We start from the raw sequence: 14,614 nt of genomic DNA, 5'->3' as shown, positions 1-14,614 counted from the left end.
GGTTGTGCCATTGGCTCTTATTCCTTCTGCTGCCCCTCCGGGTGCCAGCACTGTCAGCTGGTCCTCGCTATTTCCATTTGCTCTTGCAGCTTATGCTACCCCTCCGGGTTCCAGCACCGTCAGCTGGTTCTTGTCAGAGCCTTTGGCCTAGGTGCCTCCATCTCGGTATCCGAGTTCCGGCAACGTCTGCTGGTCCTTGGTAGTGCTTTGTAGCACAGGTACCTCCTGCTTAGTAACCGGGTTCCAGCACCGTCAGCTGGTCCTTGGTTGTGCCATTGGCTCTTATTCCTTCTGCTGCCCCTCCGGGTGCCAGCACTGTCAGCTGGTCCTCGCTATTTCCATTTGCTCTTGCAGCTTATGCTACCCCTCCGGGTTCCAGCACCGTCAGCTGGTTCTCGTCAGAGCCTTTGGCCTAGGTGCCTCCATCTCGGTATCCGAGTTCCGGCAACGTCTGCTGGTCCTTGGTAGTGCTTTGTAGCACAGGTACCTCCTGCTTAGTAACTGGGTTCCAGCACCGTCAGCTGGTCCTTGGTAGTGCCATTGGCTCTTGTTCCTTCTGCTGCCCCTCCCGGTGCCAGTACCGTCAGCTGGTTCAAGAGGACAAAGAACAGGAAGACAACCACCAAGATGCAGAACAACAAGAGAGAGAAGACCAAGAAGCATAAAAAAAACAAAGCAGAAGAACATTAAGCATAAGACTAATACTCTGAGCAAATGATATTATCTTATTTATAAGCAGAAGAAGACTAAGCAGTGTATGGGGGTGAGTCCGTTCCTCCTCGTGGTGCCCCTGGAAAAGGCCTGCTGCTGCAGGCCAAACTGAACGCGGACAAATCCTGTTGTAAATCTTTTGTGACAGGCAGAACGGAAGGTGTAAACTTCTAACTTTTCCAGATAACAACTACAGGAATGCCTGACACAAACAAGAATATGATGAAGAAGAATAGGAAGAAGATGAAGAAGTTGAATATGTAGAATAATAATTGTTGAATAAGAAGAATATGAAGAATGTAAGAAAAGGAAGAAGAAGAAGAAGAATGTAAAAAAAGGAAGTAGAAGAATTTAAGAAAGGAAGAAGAAGAAGAATGTAAAAAAAGGAATAAGAAGAAGAATGTAAAAAAAGGAAGAAGAAGAATGTAAAAAAAGGAAGTAGAAGAATGTAAAAAAAGGAGGAAGAAGAAGAAGAAGAATGTAAAAAAAGGAATAAGAAGAAGAAGAAGGTAAAAAAAAGGAAGAAGAATAAGAAAGAAGAAGAAAGAAGAAGAAGACATACATGTCTGGCAAAATATAAATGAGGCTAACATAGTCAATATCTTTGTAACTCCTAACATCTTTAAAAAAAAAGTTTAATTCCTGCTATTCCATTTGATTGGGCTAAACCTCTATGGCTTTAATGTCTCCTCCACCTCCCACAATACATTCTACATTATTCTTAGTTGTTTTTCTTCATGTAGAATTAACCTACAAGGAAAGAAAGGTTTTTTTTTAATTCCGATATTTTGGCCCCATTGACTTGCATTGGTTCCCGGTATCGGAATCGGCGATACCGATACTTTTTTTTAAGATCGGCCGATCCATTCCGATCCGATATTTTCAAGTATCGGCTGGTATCGCTCAACTCTATTTACAACCCATCATGCACCACCATAATTGTGTAGTACAAATTGTTGGAACAACTTTACAATATGGTCAAAAAGACACGATCATTTATACCATTTTCCAAGCTGCCAAAAAAAATAATCATTGTTATTTAATAGAAAAGTAAATGAAAGTTGTTTGTTCGTTTATCTATAAGGTAATTCAGCCAGAGGCATATATTAAAAATCTATCAAAATTATGTGACTTTTTCTGATTGGTAGATCGGGTATGGCTCTTATAGGACACAAACAAATATTAATTGGAAATGCTTGACTGGCACCGCTGCAAGGCCCCTTACAATTATCTCCTACTCCATCACTTATACAATTATCTACATGCTACCATTTGTATTTTTGAAAGTTGCCAGATAGTAATAACTTCTACACAAAGGAAAGTAAACAACTGAAAAAGTTGGTTCGGCATTGGTGCCAAATTTTTAGAGGCACTGGTAAGATTCAAACACCCTTTATTCAATAGCAAGATGGGATCAGACTGCGAAAAATAATGCATTGTTACTTTGGCAGATAAGATTCCTATAAAGATCACTTTATTTTGTAGCGTATCGTTTGCCATACCTCATAAATAGCAAATTCCTAATAAAAAAGAGAAAGCAGATTTTAAGAACAGAGCAGCTATAAAATAACAAATGTTAAATGTTAGTAAAAGCAATTTTTGGAAACTCATTCATTGCATTATTAGTGTTGGATCTTGCGATAGTTTTGCATGTTGAGTAGTTGCATTGCCTTCAGCCGTTTCTTTAACTTTCCTTTGAAGCAAAACTGAATGTATTTAAAAAATTAAGGGAAAATGTATCTAAATGTATGCAAGGAAAGACTGGATTAATAACATATTAACCTCTTAACGACCGCAAATATGCCTTTTAATGGCAGTAGTTAAGGGTACTTAAACCACAGCACTGTTAATTAACGGCGCTGTGGAAAAAGTGTAAAAGTGTATAGTGCCCCCAGAGTCGGATTTTCTCTGGGGTCTCAGCTGCCAGGGGTAACTGAGACCCTAGAGAACATGATTCAGGTCAGTTTTTACTGACCCTGCTTTTGCGATCGCTGTTATTAACCGTATAATGGCGACCACAAAAAAGTCCGATGTGCCGTTTAATTTCTCTCCCCTCTGATGTGATCGCACATCAGAGGAGAGAGAAATACGGTTCCCGATCCCCTGGTACCTCCCGGTGGTCCTCGGCCTGCGTGCTCCCCCTTCATGGGTGTCACCATCTTCTTCCGGTTAACAAATGGCAGACGCATGCGCAGTGTGCCTTCTGAGATCTGCTGGCTGGCAAATTTCATTCATTCATTCAATGCACATTTTGATCACTCTGATAAACCTTATCAGAATGATCAAAATAAAAAATACTAAATAACCCCCCTTTATCACCCCCTTAGTTAGGGAAATATAATGAAATAAAGAAAATATATTTATAGGGTTAGGGTTAGGGGTTATGATTAGGGTTATGGTTGGGGTTAGGGTTGGGATTAGGGTTAGGTTTGGGATTAGGGTTAGGGGTGTGTTGGGGTTAGGGTTGGCGCTAGAATTGAGGGGTTTCCACTATTTTGGCACATCAGGGGGTCTCCAAATGCGACATGGCACCACCAGTCATTCCAGCCAATTTTACGTTCAAAAAGTCAATGGTGCTCCCTCCCTTCCGAGCCCAGACGTGTACCCCAACATATGGGGGATCAGTGTACTCAGGACAAATTGCACACCAACTTAGGGGACCTGTTACCGTTGTGAAAATAAAAAATTTGGGGGCTAAAAAAATCATTTTTGATATAATGGCTCTGTGTTATAAACTTCTGTGGAGCACTTGGGGGTTCAAAGTGCTCACCACACATCTAGATAAGCTCCTTGTGGCGTCTAGTTTCCAAAATGGGTTCACTTTTAGGGGGTTTCTACTGTTTAGGCACATCAGGGGCTCTGCAAATGCAACATGACGCCCGCAGAATATTCCATCAAAGTATGCATTCCAAAGTGGCGCTCCTTCCCTTCCAAACTCTCCCATGCACCCAAACAGTGGCTCTGCCCACATATGGGGGTATCGTTGTACTCAGGACAAATTGCACAACAACATTTGTTGTCCAATTTCTCCTGTTACCTTTGTGAAAATAAAAAATAGCAGGCTAAAAAAATGATTTTTGAGTAAAAAAATGATTTTTCTCACTGCTCTGCGTTATAAACTTCTGTGAAGCAAGGGTTTCAAAGTGCTCATCACACATCTAGATAAGTTCCTTAAGGGGTCTAGTTTCCAAAATGGTGTCACTTGTTGGGAGTTTCCACTGTTTAGGCACATCAGGGGCTCTCCAAACAGAACATGGCGTCCAATTTCAATTCCAGCCAATTCTGCATTGAAAAAGTGAAACGACGCTCCTTTCGTTCCAAGCCCTGCCGTGAGCCCAAACAGTGGTTTACCCCCACATATGGGATATATGCTGTGGTTAATTTTCTCTTTTTACACTTGTGAAACTAAAAAAAATTGGTTCTGAAGATGTTTATAAAAAAGTTAAATGTTAATTTTTTCCTTCCACATTGCTTCAGTTCCTGTAAAGCACGTAAAGGGTTAATAAACTTCTTGAGTGTGGTTTTGAGCACCTTGAGGGAAGCAGTTTTTAGAATGGTGTCACTTTTGAGTATTTTCTGTCATATTGACCTCTCAAAGTGACTTCAAATGTGATGTGCTCCCTAAAAATAATGGTTTTGTAAATTTTGTTGTAAAAATGAGAAATCGATGGTCATATTTTAATCCATTATAACTTCCTAAAAAAAAATTTGGGTACCAAAATTGTGCTGATGTAAAGCATACATGTGGGAAGTGTTATTTATTAAGTATTTTTTGACATATCACTCTGATTTAAGGGCATACAAATAAAAAGTTTGAAAATTGCAAAATTGTAAAAATTTTTGCCATATTTCCATTTTTTTCATAAATAAATGCAAGTCATATCGAAAAAATTTTACCACTAGCATAAAGTAAATTATGTCATGAAAAAAAAACTTCGGAAACAGCGGTATCCATTAAAGCATACCAGAGTTATAACGTCATAAAGTGACAGTGGTCAGAATTGTAAAAATTGGCCTGTCATTAAGCTGCAAATTGTCTCCATCACTAAGGGGTTAACCAATCAAATTGACTAAAAAACAACAGTAACAAAATACATTGTAGTTTTTTCCTAAAATTATGAAATACTTTTGTAATGACTTAAGAAATTGTGTGAAATTTGCGAATAAATGTAACACTTACATATTATGTAGTATTACATTGCGCATGCAACCACATTCTGTTAATACAAGTATGTGGATAAACTTGAGGCCCAGTTTGTGATTATTTAGTCCTTAAGAAGCAAGGCCATAAAAGGTTTTTAGCCTCTTAATATATTGCAGTCGTCATATTATATGGCACTGTGTACTTACAATTGCTCATTTTGCCTTTCTACCCAGTCAGTTCTCTTTTCCATTAGGTGTATAACATTACATGATTAAAACAAACTACCTGAATCCTTCTAAGCTATATTTAGAGATGAAGTCTTCATCTTCTGACCCACTAGTTCTAGTGCTGACTCATACAGTGGATAAATACTTCCTGTTTTTTCCATAGAGCTTAGAAGGATTACGCTAGTCCATTTTTAATCAAGTGATATCACAGACCTAATGGTAAATGAAAGAATTAACTGGGAAGAAGGGAAAGATCACCAATTGTAAGTACACAGTGCTATACAATATGATTACTGCAGTATATTAAGAGGATAACAAATTTGATGATCGTGCTTCGTTAACTGTCATAATGTGCATTACAATTCACTCACTAGGTTTCATGCAATGTCATGACTTTGGGAAACATGTCATGGCGAGGCTGGACAGGGGAGTGCTGGGGTGAGTATAATTTTTCATTTTTTTTCTAAACCCTTTCCAGTCCTTTATAATTAATGAAAATAATGTCTGGCAAGCAAAGCAAATTGCCCAAAATTTGGATTCACTTGCATATTCACAAATTTTGGCAAATTCTAGATGAATTTGATTAATTTAGAATTTATTCGCTCATCTCTAACAGATAGTGAAATTAATTTCCATTTCACATGTTTTCATTGCTTCTTCGTCCAGTATCTGAGTTACAATACTTCATCTGCTGCTTTGCCATGTAGCATAGTGATCTTAGGTTCATGGAATCACCCATTAAAGACCATTTTTCATACAATGAAGAACATATCTGATTCACATAGTAAGTTATTGTTTATTACTTTATTTGAATAAAAAAAACAAATAAAGTTAAGTTCTCATTGGAATCAGTAATGTAGGCTACATGTAGTACTGTAAATCCTTCTTGCTAAGAAAAAAAAAGTATAATGTTTGTACAGTATTAAAAGCACATTATAGACTACTTTGTATCTTTTACTATAGAGAATATTAATATGCAAAAGGTTATCCAATTATTATTTGCCCCGCTGTTTCCTGGCAGATTGTTAATGCGGGGATGTGAAATGACTCTCATAATGTGAAAGGTCGGCATCTTTGTGGCTAGCTGTTGTGAGGTGACACACATGTCATCCTTTTACAGTTATTGTGGTCTGGGCCTTAGATACACAAAGTTTTTTTTGGCACAAGAATATAGGCAGTAGACGGCTGAAGAGGTAAAAGGCAAATTAAAGCTTTTCTTATTTATTTTGATTTTTAAAGCTATTTATTCTTATCTAATAAAATATCTATTTCTGCATAATATATTTATTAACTTTGAAATAAAATATATTTGCATAATTTCTTATGCAGAACAAATGGATATTGTACACTCATGTATTTTCCACTTGGCTCAATGTGTTCATGATGAATGACACGAATGGCCAATTTTAGAAAAATGAAATATTTTTCAAAACTTTGTTGGAAGATGTTTTTGCAATATTTGTAATTATGTGGTCCCTGAGTGCTAGCATGTCACAATATTATACTGAATCTCTAATGTCAGAATTTGAAGTTCTTGGATGTGTGAAATTTCTGGTATGGTAAAGGTGGACACGGATATATGAATTTGTCACTGAAATGGGTAGTCTCGGGAAAAACATTAATGGTATTTTGCCATATGCCATCAATATAAATATACTGTATGCTATCAATGCCCCTTTGGCAAGATACAAACTTCTGTGTCTTCAGCTCATAGCTAGCATAAAGTAGCAATGACCTTTGGACAGCACTATTTTGCTTTAACTCTTATCATCTCTGCATGGCTTTCTCAGAAGGCCACTTTGTCAACCCATTATAGTCAACAGTTGACTGTCTGTCCATCAAGATAAAGGTGAACTGAGGTGCCAGGAGACCATGTGACACAGTACTTACCTAAAAAAACCTTTTAAATCTTTTTGGGCTACCTTGAGACAAGAAATAGAGAGGGGTTCTCCATTGTTTGGTATCCTCCCATAATACAAGATGTAAGCAAATATGCATGGGTGCTCACCTCCTTGTGCAATTACCAACCACAATGCTGTTTACTACATAGATTGTAGGTCCACAGCAGCTACTCCATCACTACACAAAATGGTCTGACGTATACTGATAGAAAGAAACAAAGCAAGAACATGAAGATCACTGGACACTGCCCTGTCTAGTTCAGATATAAAAACACAAGCGCCAATTCATCATTTTCATTTTAAGTACTTGAATAAGAATACAGGAATTAACCAGAGCCAGCATGGTTAGCAAGACTAATGTTTGCTAACCATGCATTACTTTGCTAATCTTGCATTACTTGTTTGGTTAGCAAACAAGTAATGCAAGACTAATCTAATTTCCTTCTATGATGGAATCACTGACTTTGTGGATCAGGAAAATGCGATAGATATAGTATATCTCAAATTCAGAAAAACATTTGATAAAGTATCTCATGCTATCCTCAATTAAAAAAATGATCAAGTATGGGATTGACAAGGCTACAGATGTGTATTCATATCTGGCTCAGTGATCGTACTCAAAGAGTTGTAATAAATGGTTGCACATCCAATTGGAAAAGTACTTCAAGTGGGGTAGCAGAAGGCCCTGTCTTGGCCCCAGTGTTGTTCAACATATTTATAAATGATATAGAGAAGGGAACTGAAGGTAAGCTAATAAAATTTTCAGATGATGCAATGCTAGGAGGGATAGCTAACACTAGAGAATACAGAGAAAGGATTCAGAAGGATCTAGATAGGCTTGAACAATGGGCCAGAACTAATAGAATGGTATTTAACAGGGTGAAGTGCAAGATTCTACATCTGGGCATGAAAAATTAAAATTACATCTGTAGAATGGGAAGAATAGAACTAAGCAACAGCATGAGTGAAAAAGACTTGTGTATTCTAATAGATCACAGACTGCACATGAATCAAAAGTGTAATGCAGAAGCAAAAAAAGGCAAACAGTTCTAGGATGTATTAAGAGTCTAGATCATGTGAAGTCAGGCCTCATCTGGAATTTTGTATCCAGTTCTGAGTACCACATTTTTAAAAAGACATTGAAAAACTGGAGCAAGTTCAGAGAAGGGCTACCAGGATGGTAAGTGGACTGCAAAATATGTCGCCTATGAGGAATGGATAAAGGATCTGGAAATGATTAGCTTGCAAAAAAAACCGCTAACAGGAGATTCAATAGCTGCCTACAAATATCTGAAGGGATGTCACAGTATAAAGTTATCTTCTCTATTCTCTTTTGCACATGGAAATATGAGAAGTGATGGAATGAAACTGAAAGGAAGAAGATACAAATTAGATATTAGAAAGAACTTTTTGACAGTGTGGGGATCAATGAGTGAAACAGAAGAGTTGGCAAATTTTCCTTCAATGGAAGTCTTCAAACAGAGGCTAGAGAGACATCTGTCTGAGATGGTATAATGAGTCCTGCATTGAGATGGGGAGTTGGTCACCATGACCCTTGAGGTTTCTTCCAACTCTAACATTCTATGATTTTTTGATTTGTTTAAGAGACTTTTAATTTTTTCCATTTGGCACATGTAGGATGATGAATTCTTCACAATTTCAAATATGCTCTGTTGTTTTATTTTGTATTTTTTGTCTTTTATCTTTTTTTGCACCTATGTAGAGCAAAAAGTGTCAAAATCCTTTAAAATGTTGCATGTTAGTCTTAAATTGAGCAAAGGTAAAAATAAACATATTTTGTATTCCACCTGGTGACTGCAGTACAATTGCTCAAAATCTTAACGTTTTAAAAATTTGCCAATAATGTATTAGACTGAAACATCTAGATAAAGAAAACCATACCCCCACATGGTTAAAAAATGAAAACAAGTAGAATTACTCAACAAAATACCAGATAGAAAAACTGAATAAGCAACAAAAAACAGTTACTACTAGAAACACTTTAGCCTCGAATCATCATTGCCTTTGTGCATTTTTAATGTCTAGTTGTATGATGGGACTTTTTTGTTTGCAAATAATAAAAAATTCTGTTTGCACTTTTTTGAAGTCTAGTATATATGTGCTTGTTTTTTCACTTTGTGGGTCGATTTAGCAATTCCAGATGTTTTTGGCTTATTCATCAAATGTGACTTTTTAAAAATTTGGCATGACGCTACTCCAGTCCACTCCTGGTGTGGTTTATGCATGTCTTCTCAAAAGTCACGTTTTCAACATTTTGAAATACGTTTGACATTTAGCTAAAGTATTTGCAAAAATGGTTAAAGATAGAAAAAGGGCGTTTTTTGACTTTATAACAAATTTATGAACGACGTGTGACATTTTGATTAATTTTGAGCAGTAAATGTCAGCGAATACCACAAGACAAAAAATGGTGTCTAAAGAAATCCAACAAATGATGAGTAGGGGGCTTTTACTCCAAAAAAAGGTGCAGAGACAACTATGAAAATGTTTTAAGAGATCAACTCAATGCCACATGTCTACATACATATATTCATGTATTTGTCCTCAACGGTCGAATCTTGCATGACCTGATTACATCATCTCCTAGAATTCCTTTTTTCATGTCTACTGATCTTCATCTATCTGTAAAGTAATAACAGTTTTCTCACTATGTTTAATAAATTTAAGATGTACGCATCAAAACTGCTAAACGGTATTGTTTATGGACATCTTGTCACTTCTTTTGTGGAGTAATCTGCCAGCAGAAGATTGATTGCATATAGCCATTAATGAACTGCCTTTCAAGATGCTGAGTACTCCTCCCTTAAAGTAACTTCTCTTGTCTGATTGCTGTCTAAAGAATTGATTAGCATTTAGTGCATATACTGTATGACATAAAGACCGTTTAAAGAGTAATTTAGACAGAATTGTTCTTTAACTCTATAAAATCTGTATCACGCTTAGTTGGAGATTATATAACATAGGATTGACACATTTGGCAATTTCTTTAATAGGATCTATTGCCAAAAATCTAGTTTTATTAAAAAATATAATTACATGTGTGTATTTACTTATTTTATATAGATGCTGACTGCTTTGAAAGTCAATATCTACCGAAAAATCTTTGTTTTTTTGTACCATTTTTTCAATGGAGGCCATGTTGTGAATGACATGGCTTCTCACTGATCCCTTTGCACTAAGCTGGTGCATTAAATGCTGGTGGGACTGAGGCCCAAATTTTGCAGCCGGGTCCAAAAGGCTGTAGTTATACCTTTGGGCACAGGACTATATAGTGAAGGAAATAATTATTTGATCCCTTGCTGATTTTGTAAATTTGCCCACTGATAAAGACATGAACAGAACAGTCTATAATTTTACGGGTAGTTTAATTTGAACATTGATAGATAGAATATCAAAAATAAAACCCAGAAAATCACATTGTATAAATTATATAAATGTATTTGCATTTTGCAGTGAGAAATAAGTATTTGATTCCTCTGGCAAGCAAGACTTAATACTTGGTGGCAAAACCCTTGTTGGCAAGCACAGCACTCAGACAGTTTTTGTAGTTGATGATGAGGTTTGCACACATGTCAGGAGGAATTTTGGTCCACTCCTCTTTGCAGATCATCTCTAAATCATTAATATTTTGAGGCTGTCCCTTGGCAACTCGGTGCTTCAATGCCCTCCATAAGTTTTCTATGGGATTAAGGTTTAGAGACTGGCTAGGCCACTCTATGACTTTAATGTGCGTCTTTTTGAGCTACTCCTTTGTTGACTTGGCTGTATCTCTTGGGTCATTAAATTGCTGGAAGACTCAGCCATGACCCATTTTTAATGCACTGGCAGACGGAAGGAGGTTGTCACTCAGGATTATATGGTACATGGCTCCATCCCCTTCTTGCCGTGAAGTAGTCCTGTGCCCTTAGCAGAGAATCAAAGCACAATTGTTAACAATTCCGAAAAGAGGGAAGAATAGGAAGCATTTAAGGAAACCAGAATGGATGAACACAGAACTTAAGCACATGCTAAAAAGGAAGAAAGAAATGTTTATAAAATGAAAAGAGCGAGGCATATCTAAAGAAGAATATAATGCTGTCTGCAGAACTTGCAGGGCACAAATCAGATTACTAAAGCTGACAATGAATTGAGGCTTGCAAGAGACGTCAAAGGCAATAATAAAGGATTTTGGGGATATGTCAAAAGTAAAAGAAAAGTCAATGATGCTATAGGATTTTTACAGGATGAAAATGATGAAATGATAAGACAGGATGCTGAGAAGGCCAAACTTTTAAATTCCTATTTTGCATCTGATTTCTCTCAGAAAGGAAATGTAACATCAACTGTTCTTCACTGTCCTATTAAGGGAATAGAAGAATCCAAGATATCTATAAACAGAAAGATAGTGAGGAAACACTTAGCTAACCTAAATGAATTCAAGTCTCCATGACCAGATGAATTACACCCCAGAGTATTGAAGGAGATAGCAGAAGAAATTTCTCAACCCCTCTACATACTCTTTGAAAATTCTTGGAGAACAGGAGAAGTCCCAGAAGACTGGAGAAGAGCAAATGTTGTTCCTATCTTCAAAAAGGGGAAGAAGGTTGACCCAGGCAACTATAGGCCGGTGAGTCTGACTTCTATACTAGGAAAGATCATTGAACAAATTATTAAACAACATGTATGTAAGTACCTGGATATGAATGAAGTTATTAAGCAGAGTCAGCATGGGTTTGTAACTAATAAGTCAAGTCAGACTAACTTAATTTCCTTCTTTGACAGAATCACTGTTTGGGTGGATCAGGGAAATGCTGTAGTTATAGTATATCTTGACTTCAGCAAAGCATTTGACAAAGTATCTCACACAATCCTTATTGAGAAAATGGCTAAGTGTGGAAAGGACAAGGCAACTGTTAGGTGGGTTCATAACTGGCTTAGAGATCGGACCCAAAGAGTGGTCGTAAATGGCTGCACATCCAGTTGGAAGAATGTCTCAAGTGGGGTACTAGGATATTAGAGTGTCCTGGGCCCTGTATTGTTCAACATCTTTATCAATGATTTAGATGAAGGAATTGAGGGTAAACTGATTAAACTTGCTGATGACGCAAAGCTAGGAGGGATAGCTAATACTAGAGAAGAGAGAGAGGATTCAAAAAAATATAAATAAACTGGAGCAGTGGGCAGCAACTAACAAAATGGTATTTAACAGGGAAAAATGCAAAGTACTACATCTGGGCAATAAAAATGAAAAAAGCATATACAGAATGGGAGGAATAGGGCTAAGCAACAGCACATGTGAAAAAGACTTGGGTATACTAATAGACCACAGACTGAATATGAGTCAACAGTGTGATGCAGCAGCAAAAAAGACAAATGCAATTCTAGGATGTATTAACAGAAGCATACAGTCTAGATCACGTAAAGTCATTATTGCCCTCTACTCCTCTTTGGTCAGACCTCATCTGGAATACTGTGTCCAGTTTTGGGCACCACTTTTTAAAAAGACATCAACAAACTGGAGCAAGTTCAGAAAAGAGCGACCAGAATGGTGACCGGTCTGCAAACCTTGTCTATGAGGAAAGGTTGCAGGATTTGGGAATGTTTAGCTTGCAGAAGAGAAGACTGAGAGGAGACTTAATAGCTGTCTACAAATATCTCAAGGGCTGTCACATTGTAGAAGGATCATCTTTATTCTTATTTGCACAAGGAAAGACTAGAAGCAATGGGATGAAACTGAATGGGAAGAAACACAGACTAGATATTAGAAAAAACTTTTTGACAGTTAGAGTGATCAATGAGTGGAACAGGCTGCCACGAGAGGTGGTGAGTTCTCCTTCAGTAGAAGTCTTCAAACAGAGGCTGGACAGACATCTGTCTGTGATGATTTAGCGAATCCTGCTTTGAGCAGGGGGTTGGACCAGATGGCCCAGGAGGTCCCTTCCAACTCTGCGATTCTATGATTCTATGAATCATCCCCAAAACATCATGTTTCCACCTCTATGCTTAACAGTGGGGATGGTGGTCTTTGAGTCATAGACAGCATTTCTCTTCCTTCAAACATGGCGAGTTGAGTTAATGCAAAAGAACTCAATTTTTGTCTCATGTGACCACAGCACCTTCTCCCAATCACTCACAGAATCATCCAGGTGTTCATTGGCAAACTTCAGATAGGCCTGCACATGTGCCTTCTTGAGCAGGGGGACCTTGCGGGCACTGCAGGATTTTAAACCTTTACAGCGTAATGTGTTTCCAATGGTTTTCTTTGTGACTGTGGCCCAAGCTGCCTTGAGATCATTAACAAGTTCCCCCATGTAGCTTTAGGTTGATCTCTCACCTTCCTTATGATCAAGGATACCCCACGAGGTGAGATTTTGCATGGTGCACTAGATCGATGTTGATTGACAGTCATTTTATATTTCTTCCATTTTCTTACTATTGCACCAACAGTTCTCTCCTTCTCATCCAGCACCTTATGAATGGTTTTATAGCCTATTCCAGCTTTGTGCAAGTCTATGATCTTGTCCCTGACATCCTTTTAAAGCTCTTTTTTCTTGCCCATGTCATAGAGGTTAGAGTCTGACTGATTAATTGCGTCTGTGGACAGGAGTCGTTTATAAAGGTGACTGTGTAAGACAGCTGTCTTTAATGCAGGTAACGAGTTGATTAGGAGCGTCTAACTGGTCTGTAGGAGCCAGAACTCTTAATGGTTGGTAGGGGATAAAATACTTATTTCTCACTGCAAAATGAAAATAAATTTATATAATTTATACAATGTGATTTTCTGGATTTTATTTTTGATATTCTATCTCTCAATGTTAAAGTTAACCTACTTTTAAAATTATAGATTGTTCATGTCTTTGTCAGAGGGCAAACTTACAAAATCAGCAAGGTATCAAATAATTATTTCATTCACTGTACTTGCCGCTGACACTATATTCAAAATTTTCTTTGCGGTTTTATTCAAAGCAAATAGTGAAATTGTTCTACATTTTTGTGTGTTTAAGAAGGTTTTGAATGTCCCCATTTTAAAATGTTTATAGAAACATTCACAGAAGGTTCTTTTTTTCTCTGGACCCCCTATATAGGACTGAGTTGCTATTACTATAAATATATATTTATTGATATTTGCATTGCCAACTTAGAAAATAATGAAACATTTACTCAATAACCTTTATGTACTTAATTTTCAATGGAATTTTAACTGCCTTAATATGTGGCAACCAAATTTTCGGTATTTTTCTGTGCAACACACTTTTACTTTGCCAAATTTTTCCACTTTACAAAATTATACTTTACCCCAAGGATGGCATTTATGTGTTTAAATACAAGGAGCAGGCAGAGGGCTTCTGGCACAGCATTGGAGCCAGAATGACCTCCTCAATGATGAAAATAAAGGGTTATGAGAGAGTGAGCATTGGCACATTGTATTCGATGCCTTTCCATAATTCTTCTGCTAGACTAGCAGCTCTAAACCTCACTATAGAGCCATCTGTTACCTCTCCACAGGAGCTGGAGATGTCAGGCATTAAAGCACAGTCAGAATTAGAGTCCCAGAAGAGGAGACAGCATCACACAGAGATATCCAATGTAAGATTATAGATTTAGGAGAAAGCCGGAAGGAAAAGAAGTTA

Source organism: Dendrobates tinctorius, unplaced genomic scaffold, assembly GCF_039654945.1.
Source record: "Dendrobates tinctorius isolate UK_male_01 unplaced genomic scaffold, ASM3965494v1 ptg000084l, whole genome shotgun sequence".
NCBI classification, from domain to species: Eukaryota; Metazoa; Chordata; class Amphibia; order Anura; family Dendrobatidae; genus Dendrobates; species Dendrobates tinctorius.
The sequence above is the reverse complement of the archived record's forward strand: the minus strand, read 5'-3'. Positions refer to the sequence as shown.